Here is a 12520-nt window from a genome sequence, read left to right as displayed (position 1 = left end):
GTCCAGACCTCAGAAACTGTATGCATATGAACAGTGAAGTAGGCATCATAACTGTAGCCAATACTTTGTGGTTAAAATACTTAATTTAATCCCTGTATTGTACGGAATAATAATAACAACTGTAAAACATAAGAGAAGGGCCTGATAATAAATACAATACACAATAGACTAGAACCCTTAGAATGTAATAATATGAACATTTTCATGATTAGTATTATTGTACTTTGGATGATCTATTAATGCAAGTTGATAACATATTTTACAGAAAATGGGTTTTAGGAATTTTGTCCAAAAGCTAAAAAAATTGTCTTAGGGACCACTGCTCCTTTTTTCCAAACCAATGTATAGCCCACTTTTCTTTTAAATTATGTTTAAAACAAAATTGAGGAAGCAGTGGTTAGTTCTGAATCAAACATATTGACCCCCTCACTCAATCTGTAAGTCCTGCAGCAGACATTGGAATATGCATAGATATTTGCTCAGACTGGTATAAATGTCCCTAATAAATAACCAAATGCCATTTTTGTTGTTTCAAATGTGTCCAACATCTTACCAGTATGTCCTTTTAGTATGTCACAAAGGTTCCCTAATTCATTTTACAAATGTTCCCTGTATGTTAAGAATGTTCCCTAAGCATGTGACTAATGTTCCCTAGTTTATGTTACAGATGTGCCCTAGCACTTCTATCTCTCTCTTTCTCTGTCTCTCACTCTCAATTCAGTGCATTTGTATTTTAAAAGCAATTGGACGTGCATACATGCATACATGCATACATACATATATACATATATATGGAAAATTAACAATACAATTAAAAATCACAATAAGATGTAATAAAGTACAGAAAAACAAAATGCAATGAAATGTGATCTTTAATACACACAAATATGTATGGCTGGTCGGAAGCGTCTTGGACTCGGGTTCCTCTTCATTACTTATAACGCTTTTGCCTTTTGCTAAAGCTTTCCATGGAGGAGAACGTGGATGAGTTTGTACCATTCTTGGGAGGCTCTGCCTTGTTGGGGCGGAGCTGTGATCCAGGTGAACAGCAGATCGAGCATAGGTGGGCATGTGGGCGGAGGAGGAGGAAGGCCGGTCAAGCAGATAAGCTTGCTAAGGTACGCAGCAGCAGCAAACAGCCCCCCCATCCAGCCAGCCAGGCAGTCTGGCTGGCAGTGACTGAGTGGTTGACAGATGGCAAGCAACGGAATGCACGTGCTCTGTGATGTCATAGCAGTCAGCTCAGAGAGAGGTTTGTGATATCATCGCTGAGCTGGCTGGCTCTGTGTGTCTTGCTGGTTGTGTGTATGTGTGTGTGAGAGAGAGAGAGAGAGAGAGAGAGAGAGAGAGATTTTTTGATTTTTAACACCTTTATTTTACTAAAAAAAAACAATTAAAACAAACTAGAAACACATAAAAGACATGAAAAAAACTCCCGACATAAAAACACAGCCTATTCTAAAAACGCTCAATAAAAACCACTACACACGTGCTACCTATAAAATATTCAAGTGAATTAAACCAGTTGGTTTTAAATGTCCAAAGTATATGGCACAGAGGGCAGCCCCGACACCCCACATCTGCAGAAAAGTGTCCAGGTCTCCCGTCAGGCTGTAGAAATTGTAATCCAGTCGCACTCTGGAGCTTACGAGAGACCTGAAGAGGGAGAGTGCACACTGTTGCTGCACCCGCTAAGTCTGACTTCTCCTACTGCTCAGGATAGCCAGCTTAGCCTGCCCCACTAGAAAGTTTGCTAACTGACAAACATGTCTGTGGCGCTGCTTGTACTGGACTCACAAAACAAACACAGTGCTTGAGAATAGGAGGCCCAGCTGCTTGAACAGGCTCTCCAGTGCAGTGAACAGCAACTCTAATCTAGGGCAGTGGCAGAAACAGTGAAAAAGTGTCTCTCTCTCCCCGCAGTGGGGGCAGGTGTCGCTCACTCAGGGGTCCAGTGTATGTGCAAAAGAGTTTGTTGCGATGACGCCATGCAGAAGCCATGCAGAAGCGGGGGCTTGTTCAGGCTCCTCCATGCCGGGCAGGCATCTTCCCCCAGAGCCAGGTGCTCCCTCCAGGGGGTGTCAGGGAGGGGCTGCAGCTGCTGATGGTGCAGCTCCCTCACACTGAGCTGATAGAGCTGCTGATGCTGAGCTGTGGAGACAGACACACTACAGAGACTGTGAGGCGACAGAAGGCGGCCTGATGAGCTAGGGGGGACTGAGAGACACAGACAAACAAGGGGAAAGACGGTGTCAGGGTCCTTGGGCCAGCAGTGCTGCGTGAGAGCCTGGAAAAGCCGCTCCACAGCGCCTATGGGAAGGGCGTTCTGTACTGCCTAGAGAAATTTGGTTACAACTCTCAGTGACCTCATACCCAGCCTGGCAGCCAGGCTGTCGGCACCAACCCACTGTCCCCTGTTAAAATCCAACAAATCCCTCAGCCGGATCACGTCGACCTTAAGCAGGACTGACCTGAGGCTGCTGGAGAGCAGGAGTGGACAGCTAAAACTGGGGTTCCAGAGCAGTGGCTCCTCTTACAGCCAATACAGACTGCTGCCCCCCAGCCCCCTACCCAGGGAGATGCGCTGCCACACCTCTAAAACAGTACTATAAAAAACAGGCAGGGAAGGAAGTATATGGGGACGTGTCTTAAGTAAAAACATGTGTCTGTCATAACAAGTGTCCAGGGCGGGAGACACTGGGGATCGGGAGGGTACAGGAGCCTCTGAGCTGCCTGCAGCCGAAAGGCACTCAGCCTGCTTAACAGATCAACCAACCCCTGTCCCCCCTCCTGGAGCGGCAGGTACAGCACTGCTTTGCGCACCCAGTGCAGCCCGTCCCAGAAGAAATCCAGGGGCAGGGTCTGTATCTGGGACACCAGGGCCGGTGGGGGGTCCAGACATGCATAAGTGTGCCAGAGCATGGAGGCCTCCAAGATATTAATAACAATTGCTCACCCCCTAATGGAGAGCTGGGACAGCAGCCAGCGCCATGCCCTCAACCGGCCCTGTACCCTCTCCAGCAGGCCAGCCCAGTTCTCCTGCGTCTCGCCCAAAGTCACACCCAGCACCCGAGGGCCTGAGTGAGACCACTGCAGCCCCGCAGGGAGGGCAGGGGGTGCAAAAACCTCCCACACCCCAACCAGATGAGCGCTGCTCTTGCCCCAGTTGACCCTGGCTGTGGATGCCCTGCTGAACTCCTCCAGACACTCCCACAATGACCTGGACGTCTCGCCTGCCAGACTGTGTGTCTCAGCAGCATAAGCCGACACCCTGACCGCCTGCTCTGGGTGACAAGAGATGGACAGCCCGGCTAGCAACTGCCTCAGCCTGTGCAGCAGGGGCTCGATAGAAAAGGAGTATAGCATCCCTGACAGACTGCAGCCCTGTCTGATGTCTCGATGGATGTGGATATGCTCACTCAGGCCACCATTGATCTTCAGCACACTAAACACACGACAGTACAGCAGCTGAATAAATTCAACGAACCGCGGGCCGACACCAACTGCTCTCAGCACCTGAAACAGGCACTGCGGCCGGCATGATGTCTCTGAGCCGCTTAGCCAGAGCCTTATACAGGATCTTATAGTCCTGACACAGTAGCGCCACTGGCCTCATGTTCACAATGGAGGACAGATTCCCCTTCTTGGGCAGCAGGGTCAGAATAGCTCTACGACAGCTAATGGGCAGCAGCCCAGCTCACAGGCCCTCCTGCAGCACTGAGAGCAGGTCCGGGCCCAGCTCAGTCCAAAACTCTGAGAAAAACTCCACAGTGAGCCCATCCAGCCCCGGTGCCCAGCCCTTATTGAGCTCTTGCATTGCGCAGGTCAGCTCTGCCAGAGTTAGTAGGGCCTCCAGCACCTTGACCCCATCCTGTGGGAACTTAGGCAGACCCTGCAGAAACTGCTGCTGCTTCAGGCTGCCTGGCTCTGCGGAGTACAGCTCCCTATAGAACGGGGCGGCATGACTACACATCTCTTGCCCATCCTGCAGCACACGGCCCTCAGCCGTCCTCAGGCAGAGCATCACCCTGTTCTGTTACCGCCTGCATTCTATCCCAAAGAAGAACTTGATGGGCGCATCCATCTGTGTCAGGCTCTGGAACTGCGAGCGCACCATTACTCCTCGAGCCCGCGTCCTTAGCAGCTCTGACAATGCCTGCTGCATAGCTTTGAGGTCCTCTAATGCCCCCGAATCTCCAGAGTCCAAGGCTCGGTGGAGCACCTGAATCTCTCCTTCTATCTCCTTCTTAGATTCATTCAAGCTGTCAGTCCTATGCTCAGTGTACTTCTGGCAGAAGAGCCTGGTCTGAACTTTGCCAATGTCCCACCACTGTCTCAGGGAGGCAAACCTAGGGCGCTCTGATCTCCATCTCTGCCAAAAGAAAAGAAAAGAATGACAAAAAATCCTGTCCTGCAGCAAGCTATTATTGAAAAGCCAGTAGGCACTGCGCAGCCGGACAGGAGGCAGGGTGGCACTCACAGTGATGAGACAGTGGTCAGTGGTCAGGTGGGGGTGATATGGAAGCCACCGATCAGATTGACATGATGTCTAAAGGTATAAAATCTATCCAGCCTGGCTAGCGACATAATGCTAGAACCCGGCCTCACCCAGGTGTACTGTTTCACCTTTGGGTTGGCATTCCTCCAGACATCGACCAGATTGTGCAACTGTGTATTACCTTCCAGCTGTTTTGCCCACTGTGGACTGGGCTCCAAATGATTGATATCTAATCTATAGTCCACAGTACAGTTCCAATCACCCCCCCAAAACCAGGATCTCCTCAGCCCCATAGTCTGCTAGCGCTTTGCTGAGCACCGAAAACACTGACAGTCTGTCTCTCACAGCATTGGGGGCATAGATATTAATAAACACTGTAGCATTATGTTGGGTGTATTTTTATAAGAGCATTTTAGCTCTGAGCTGAAGCACTGACCTCTCCCCCCAAAGTTATCAGATTTTCATAACTCATCAGCTTGGAACTGGTGTACATCAAAGTGACAGTTTTGGGGAGGATGGCACCACAAATAGGCCAAATAGTTTGGAATCCTGCTGTGGGATGTCTGGAGAAGTGGGCCTGTAGGTAATATAACTCTTTGAACTGGAAATCCAATCTCACAAACTCAAGAACCAATCACCTATTGATCTGACAGGCGTATACAGAACAGCACACGGTCTCTCTCTCTCTCTCTCTCTCTCTCTCTCTCTCTCTCTCTCTCTCTCACCTGAACCAGAAACTCGCTGCCACAGCTCAACCTATAGCTCTGTTGCCAGAACTGGAACCAGAAGCCAACTAAGTCTTTGCCAGCAACAGAAGAGTTAAACTGGGAGAAGGAGATTGAGCCGTACGAAGAATTCTTTTAAAGGACTTTATTAAATAAAGAACTTTACAGACTGCGCTGCCCGCCTGTGCCCACCTGATCAGTGGAGTTTTTACAGCTGGACAATTGACTAAGTCGACTGTATACGAAAGTGTCAGTCATTTAAATAGCTACTGAGTCTTAAGAAACTCGATCCTTGGAACAAACAGGGCCCTGCTTTCCTCAAAGACTTTGTCTTCAAGTAACTATGGTGGAAACCCTGCTTACAAAGAAGATTTTGTGCACAACCTTGGAGCCTTCAAACCAGTGGAAAATCGGTTTGGAAAAGACTCTACATTCGTGAAACCCCAACTTCCAGGTGCATCGATTGAGTGGAAGTACTTGGACAAAGCCGAACCGGACTGCCTTTGTTCCAAACCACACGGACCTCGTGCCGTGTGCTGTTATCTGAGCCCCAAGCCAGAGAGGCCTCTCTGCGACGAAGTTCAGATAAGTTTAACAGTTTGGAGTTCATGATTCATGACATTTGAGAAATAAATTAGAAATGTTAATCTGTGATTCATAACTCTAGAATGTGTAATATCATTTAGTTTTCTTCAATATAAATGTGTGTTGCATTAAACTGTTTTGTTGATAATTTTAGAAATAAAATCTGTCAACGCCGAGAAATATCTTCTCATTCCTGTTTAACTGTTTAGTCTGAAATTGACACAAGTTAATAGACACCAGATTATAGGTGGCCCTGCCTATCCTTAATCATTGAATAATAATCAGTTAAGGGAAATTGTGGTAACAAGTAATGATAGGATCTTTCTCGGCACCTACGTAAATGAGACTGATATATATATAACGAGAAGTTACCTGACATAAATACTATCCTGCGTAGTTATTTAATGTCTGACTAACAATACTAATGAGAGACTCACCTTCGTCTTACTAACCGGTATTGTGGTCAATGTGTTTATAACCTTTTTTGTTTAACCATTTGTGTGATATCATATGCGATCACATGGTCTTTGATTTGGTCAAGGAAGTGATTTGTCTTTGAGTTGTTGATCTAGAGATGAATGTTAATTAGTTTTGCCCTTTTGTATAATTGGTGTAGTGCTACATTTAGTCTTTGTTTTTGAATAAATTTGACAATTTATATCTTTGGAATTGGAGTCTGCGTTCAATTATTACAGAAATTGAGTTCTACAAGATTCCAGGATTCGTGATAAGGTGATACTATAAATTCACTTCTTGAATTGAAATTTATAAGTGTACCTTACGCTACAATAAACAGAACTATTATTTTGAAAGTGTGCAATTTGTAGCCGAAACCGAAGCACACCGGAGCCCCGGAGCGCGGACGGATTCGGGAGTCCCGGAGTCGGATTAGCTATCAAAGATAATAACTAAAAACACAAATAGACACAGACAATAATAACAACGGTGGTGACAGCACAGCCGTGAAGCCAAATAACCGAGCAATAATAATTGTTAATAAACAATAAGCAATGCTCGTTTTTTCAGTCAATCTAAATAAATAGTTGAACTGAAAACTCATAGGTCAAATGGTTTCTCTTTTAAGATTCTTTTTAGAGGGAAGATGTGGTCAAGTCACAGATGTGCAATAATCATTTATTTTGACAAAAACAGGAAACTAATATCATTCAATTATAGTACTGAAAACAAGTAATATTAAGCTTCTGCTGGATTACAGTAAGAAACAGATAATACCCATTTTCTTCTTTCTCCTCACAGTACAGCTTATAGGCCAGTCTGGTCAGGCAGGAAGCAATGTGTCTCTCTCTGTCTCCCTCCAGCTCTCTCTTGTGTCTCGTTGCAGGATGAAGAAGTTAAGAGAACTCAAATTCTCTTTGTTTTCCCTTTTATAAGGTTTCCTTCCAACCAATAGCATTTTGCCACCACCATGACTTGGGTGCTTTATGATAATGTAATTATGAAATGGGGGTCCCTTCGAATTTGGCTAGGAACCGATAAGAGGACAGGTCCCTTTTGGTCTTCTGGACATACAGACAAGGTTACCAGGGGCTACCAGAGGCTACCAGTGGCTACAAACAAACTGTGCATTGCTTATATTTAAATAAATTCTGTTATCCAATCAAAAAACATAACAGCCATTACTGTAATCCATCAGTCTGGTGTACTGTACGCTCCTATACTGTACTATCAAGACTATGCGCTGCACACATTCATATCGGTTTCCTCTTTAAGTAAAGAGGACATTTAAAAACCTTTACATTAAATCTTCTATTTAACATTTACCAAATTTTATAATTGATAATTATATATATACAGTATGTTATTACATAATTATTTAAAAAGCTATAATTCTTCTAAATAGTTATTTCTGTTCTAATTATTGTAAATAAGCAATTATTTTTAAAAGAGAAGAGTAAGAAATTATGCAGGTTTTCCATTATGTAGAGAGGGAAAAAAAAACACAGAAACTGCATGCAACTTCCATAATGCACCATTTTGGGCAACACAAATGTTCCCATGTAAATTAGACTGAGTTGACTATCTAATTTACATAGAGGACATTTAGCACCCCCTGGATGTGCCCTGGATGTGCATCCCACAAATCTCCATCAACTGCAAGATGCTATCCTATCAATATGGGCCAACATTTCTAAAGAATGCTTTCAGCACCTTGTTGAATCAATGCCACGTAGAATTAAGGCAGTTCTGAAGGCGAAAGGGGGTCAAACACAGTATTAGTATGGTGTTCCTAATAATCCTTTAGGTGAGTGTAGATTGGACAGATATGTTGTTTGTTAATGAAATGGTCATTATCTGGTCCGGTGTCACGCTGAATCCAGTGCCCCTACGAGTCATGTGTCCCGGGTTGGTTTGTGCATGAGTAAATTCATTTTCTTAGCACAGGGCGAGTTACACAAAACATACATATTCTACAGTAAGAGAAGATCAAATACACAGTAAGATCTGTTACAGTGATGCGCTTTGTGAGCGATCACACGCCAGCAGTTCTGACAATGTATTATTATTATTATTATTATTATTATTATTATTATTATTATTATTATTATTATGTATTTGTTAGCAGACGCTCTTATCCAGGGTGACTTTCAAAACATAGGAGCATTGCTGTGTGTCTGGCAACAGGGACAATGCAACAGTAATTTTAGACCTTCATCACAGACTTCATCAATAAGCACAATATCCCATCAAAGCATTAACATCACCTGAGATGGTCCAACAGTTTATTGATCTGCCCACAATTGTGCCACAAAAACCAACAAAACAGTCGCATCCATAATCAATAGGCTAGCCAATTGTTTTTTAAATAAGAATAAAAGTAAAGATACGCCACAAAATGAATGAAAATGTGAACTGTGTGCATGGTGACGAATGCATGTGAACTAATCCTGTATTTTAGTCAATACAGTGAAAGTGTCTGAAATAGCAAATCGGTGTAAATCCCTTAATGCATCAATACCAATAAATACAAATAAAAGGCTGATCTTAGCATATTCGTATACTTGTATGTTCGTTTCTGGTTTTCTACATGTGATTTCGTGTTTTTTGTTTGGTTTTCACAATGTATCTGTGCTGTGTGTAGACGTGGAATGAGTTTGATTGTGATGTTAAACAGGGTTTAGAAACACAGTCGCCTCGGGGCTGATTATTATTGCTGTGTTTCTTCACTTCTACTCAAATACAAAATTGAGGAAGCAGTGGTTAGTTCTGAATCAAACATATTGACCCCCTCACTCAATCTGTAAGTCCTGCAGCAAACATTGGAATATGCATAGATATTTGCACACAATTCTCTCTCTCTCTCATTCTCTCTCTCTCTCTCTCAATTCAGTGCATTTGTATTGTGAAAGCAATTGGACATGCAAACATACATACATACATACATATATATGGAAAATAAACAATACAATTATAAATCACAATAAGATGTAATAAAGTACAGAAAAGCAAAATGTAATAAAATGTGATCTTTAATACAAACAAATATGTATGGCTGGTCGGAAGCGTCTTGGACTCGGGTTCCTCTTATAATGCTTTTGCCTTTTGCTAAAGCTTTCCATGGAGGGGAACATGGATGAGTTTGTACCATTCTTGGGAGGCTCTGCCTTGTTGGGGCGGAGCTGTGATCCAGGTGAACAGCAGATCGGGCAGAGCTGGGCATGAGGGCGGAGGAGGAGGAAGGCTGGTCAAGCAAATAAGCTTGCTAAGGTACGCAGCAGCAGCAAACAGCCCCCCCATCCAGCCAGCCAGGCAGTCTGGCTGGCAGTGACTGAGAGGTTGACAGACGGCAAGCAACGGAATGCACGTGCTCTGTGATGTCATAGCAGTCAGCTCAGAGAGAGGTTCATGATGTCATCGCTGAGCTGGCTGGCTCTGTGTGTCTTGCTGGCTGTGTGTGTTGAACCATCTTATAAATAAGTGGAGAAGTCGCTGAGATAAAGCAAACAGTACTTTAATCGAGCCGCTCGGAAGCCCCACGTCAGGAATAATTCCTTCAGTGAGACTTAATATTTACAGACATGAGTACAACTTTATAGGAAAAATGACATAACATCTTATGGCCGTTCATCCAATCAGAAGATACAGGTCCGGCTCCGTTTACGATCTGTCCTCCCGTGAAGGGGTGATGGATCCAAAGCAGATGTCCGTCTTTGATATGCACTAGGAAGATGCGATCCCACGGTCATCATTTACCTATTGTCAATCGCTCTTTAACAAAAACAATTCCTCCCTATCTGGAGAAATGATTAAGTCATATACAAATTCACAGCAGACATCTGTAGGCTATTTCGGCACTGTGTAATCTTTCAGTACTGACAGGAGTTTCTAACAAACCAACCTTCTTGACCCTTTACTTGTCCTGCTGAATCTAATCTGCTCAGTCTGTAAACAAAACTACTTCTAATGCTAGTATTAATATAAAACATTATATAATTATCACAAAACACTTTCTTCAACTTCCTATACAGAGTCTTCATTCCCTGCTGTTTGGCAATAGAGCAAAGTGGATAGAAGCCAAAAAGTTATGTTTGTCAGTTACAAGTAAATCCCCTTAGGGGTTAGGAAGATTTGACGCTTCTTGATTGAGGATTGCAGCTCCTTCATCCCAACCCTTCCCCGTGGGGTGTATATGTGTGTACGGCGAGTGTAAGGGTGTCCCTGCTGTCGGGGAGAGCGATAAGTGTGTGCCCCTAAGTGTGGATGTACAGAATGTCCTGAAGGCGTCTCATGGAGCTGAGTGACCTTTGTAATAGTATCTTTCCAATGCATCCTTTGGTTTTCCTTGAGTCATGAGGTTTATTGCCTTTGATACTAAATCCATTTGTCCTCAGTCACATGGAGCCTCCAGAACCAAGGGGATAGGATAAGATTTGTGTCAATGGGTGTGTGAGTTTTGCTTCTCCCGAGTGAGGGACGGTGTCGTTTAGTAGAAATTTAGAGAAAGCCTGCCAACGAGGGTGTTTTAATTGCAGCTGTAACCATAGTAGATACATTATGAGGTTTACAAAGTTTTTGAGACAGTGTATTTAAGAAATAAAAAATAAACTTACAGACATAGCAGAATATTTACTACTGATATCAATCCTTGTAACACAATCATACCCAGATTACCAAAGGTATCAGCAAGCCATCCCCAGAGGGGTTTTCCTCCGGAGGACTGGTGTATCTTTGTAGTTGCTGTCCTAATGTGCTCTATAAGATTACCAATGTGTTCAGAGTTATCTGGTATGTAAGTACAGCATTCCTGCCCTATAATGGCACATGTCCCTCCTTGTGCTGCTAGCAGGAAATCAAGAGCTAGCCTGTTCTGGAGGGCAACAGTTCGCATAGCCACTATTTCAGTTGTTAAATTGCTGAGAACTTCATTTGTTGAAATACTTAATGTTTCTAATATTCCAGCTACTAATCTGATTTCCTTTATTGCTCTTCCGACTCCATACATAGGAAATAGAATGGAAGCAAACCTGTCTCCTTCCCCTATCTCACGTTTAGGGTGAATAAATTGTTCTATATCTGGAAGGTATTTATCTTCAGTGTGGCCCAAAGCTGGCACCACAAATCCTAAATAACAAGAACCTGTGAACTTACAAGGAAGTTCCCAATATGCCCGCAAGCCGCATATCCAATAAGTCCCATTCCATGGGGCGTAAAATAGACAAGTCTGATACCTAAAGTCAGAACCATCGATAGCCACAGTGTGATTACAAGTGCTATTACCTATAAATTGGGATTGCATGGTTTGGTTATAGTATGAAACATACACAGATCCTTTGTTACTGTGAGCCAAGTCAATATATGGCATTTTAAAATCTCTTCTATTCTGATCCATCTTCGGTACCATTCTCCTGTGATGCCTAAGGCATAATCATATGCATATCGTACATTAGAGGCAACTCTAAGTTGTGAATAATCAGAAAATACTGGAAATGGAATGGGGATCATTGGAACCCCTTTCTTAGTGTCGTATGGAATGTGGGAACAAACCCAACATTTTGTTTTATTAAGGGCATTTACATAGGTGCGTGTAATTTGGATAAATCTGTCCATGATTCAACTAAGGACAGGCAGATCAGTCCAAATACTGTAGTGTACACAGTCGTCTTCATGCTGGATTATCTCTTAGTACCTGTAGGGGGACAAAACCTTTACCAGTTAGGGGAATGTCTTTCAAAATTCAGGAAATCTGCAACTGTTGCTTTCCTAGGAATGAGAAAAGATAAAGGTTTAGTACACAGTTCTCCTGGATTATAATTTTTTACTTGTGACCAATGTTTCCATCTAGTACCCCCCTCCTGTCCGTCAATACAGACTGAAGTGTCTGTAGAAAGAAGGACATTATGCGGTCCTGTCCATTTGGGCCTAAGCCCTGGTCTGCTTGGGATTATTTTAACCATCACTTGCGAACCAACCTCAGGAAGTGTTGTTGGCATTTCCTCTTTGAGTTCCAAGTCCCTGAGGGACTGGAGATCATGTGCTTGTGTTCTACGTTTTTTTAAGTGTGTACATAGCTGTGCTACATACTGTTTAAGATAGTCTTTGAATGGAGCACTGGGATCACTGGGACCCCAGATGCCAGCAGGGAGTTGCATATAGCTCTCCCTGTCATTAACTCATATGGAGAAAGCTGAGTACTCCGATTAGGTGACGCTCTAAGTTTATACAGCACAGCGGGGAGTGCTACTGTCCATCCCTT

General features: G+C 43.7%; 1 non-coding gene and 1 pseudogene across 1 annotated transcript; both read left to right on the top strand.

Annotated features, from left to right (window-relative positions):
- Positions 1-912: 912 nt before the first annotated feature.
- LOC136751959 (U5 spliceosomal RNA) lies at positions 913-1027 on the top strand. Its single transcript, XR_010817142.1, has one exon. It is a non-coding gene; the product is annotated as a U5 spliceosomal RNA (small nuclear RNA).
- Positions 1028-9336: 8309 nt separating this feature from the next.
- Positions 9337-9443, top strand: LOC136752052 (uncharacterized; annotated as a pseudogene).
- The last annotated feature ends 3077 nt before the right edge of the window (positions 9444-12520 follow it).

Source organism: Amia ocellicauda, chromosome 6, assembly GCF_036373705.1.
Source record: "Amia ocellicauda isolate fAmiCal2 chromosome 6, fAmiCal2.hap1, whole genome shotgun sequence".
NCBI classification, from domain to species: Eukaryota; Metazoa; Chordata; class Actinopteri; order Amiiformes; family Amiidae; genus Amia; species Amia ocellicauda.
The sequence above is the reverse complement of the archived record's forward strand: the minus strand, read 5'-3'. Positions and strand labels throughout refer to the sequence as shown.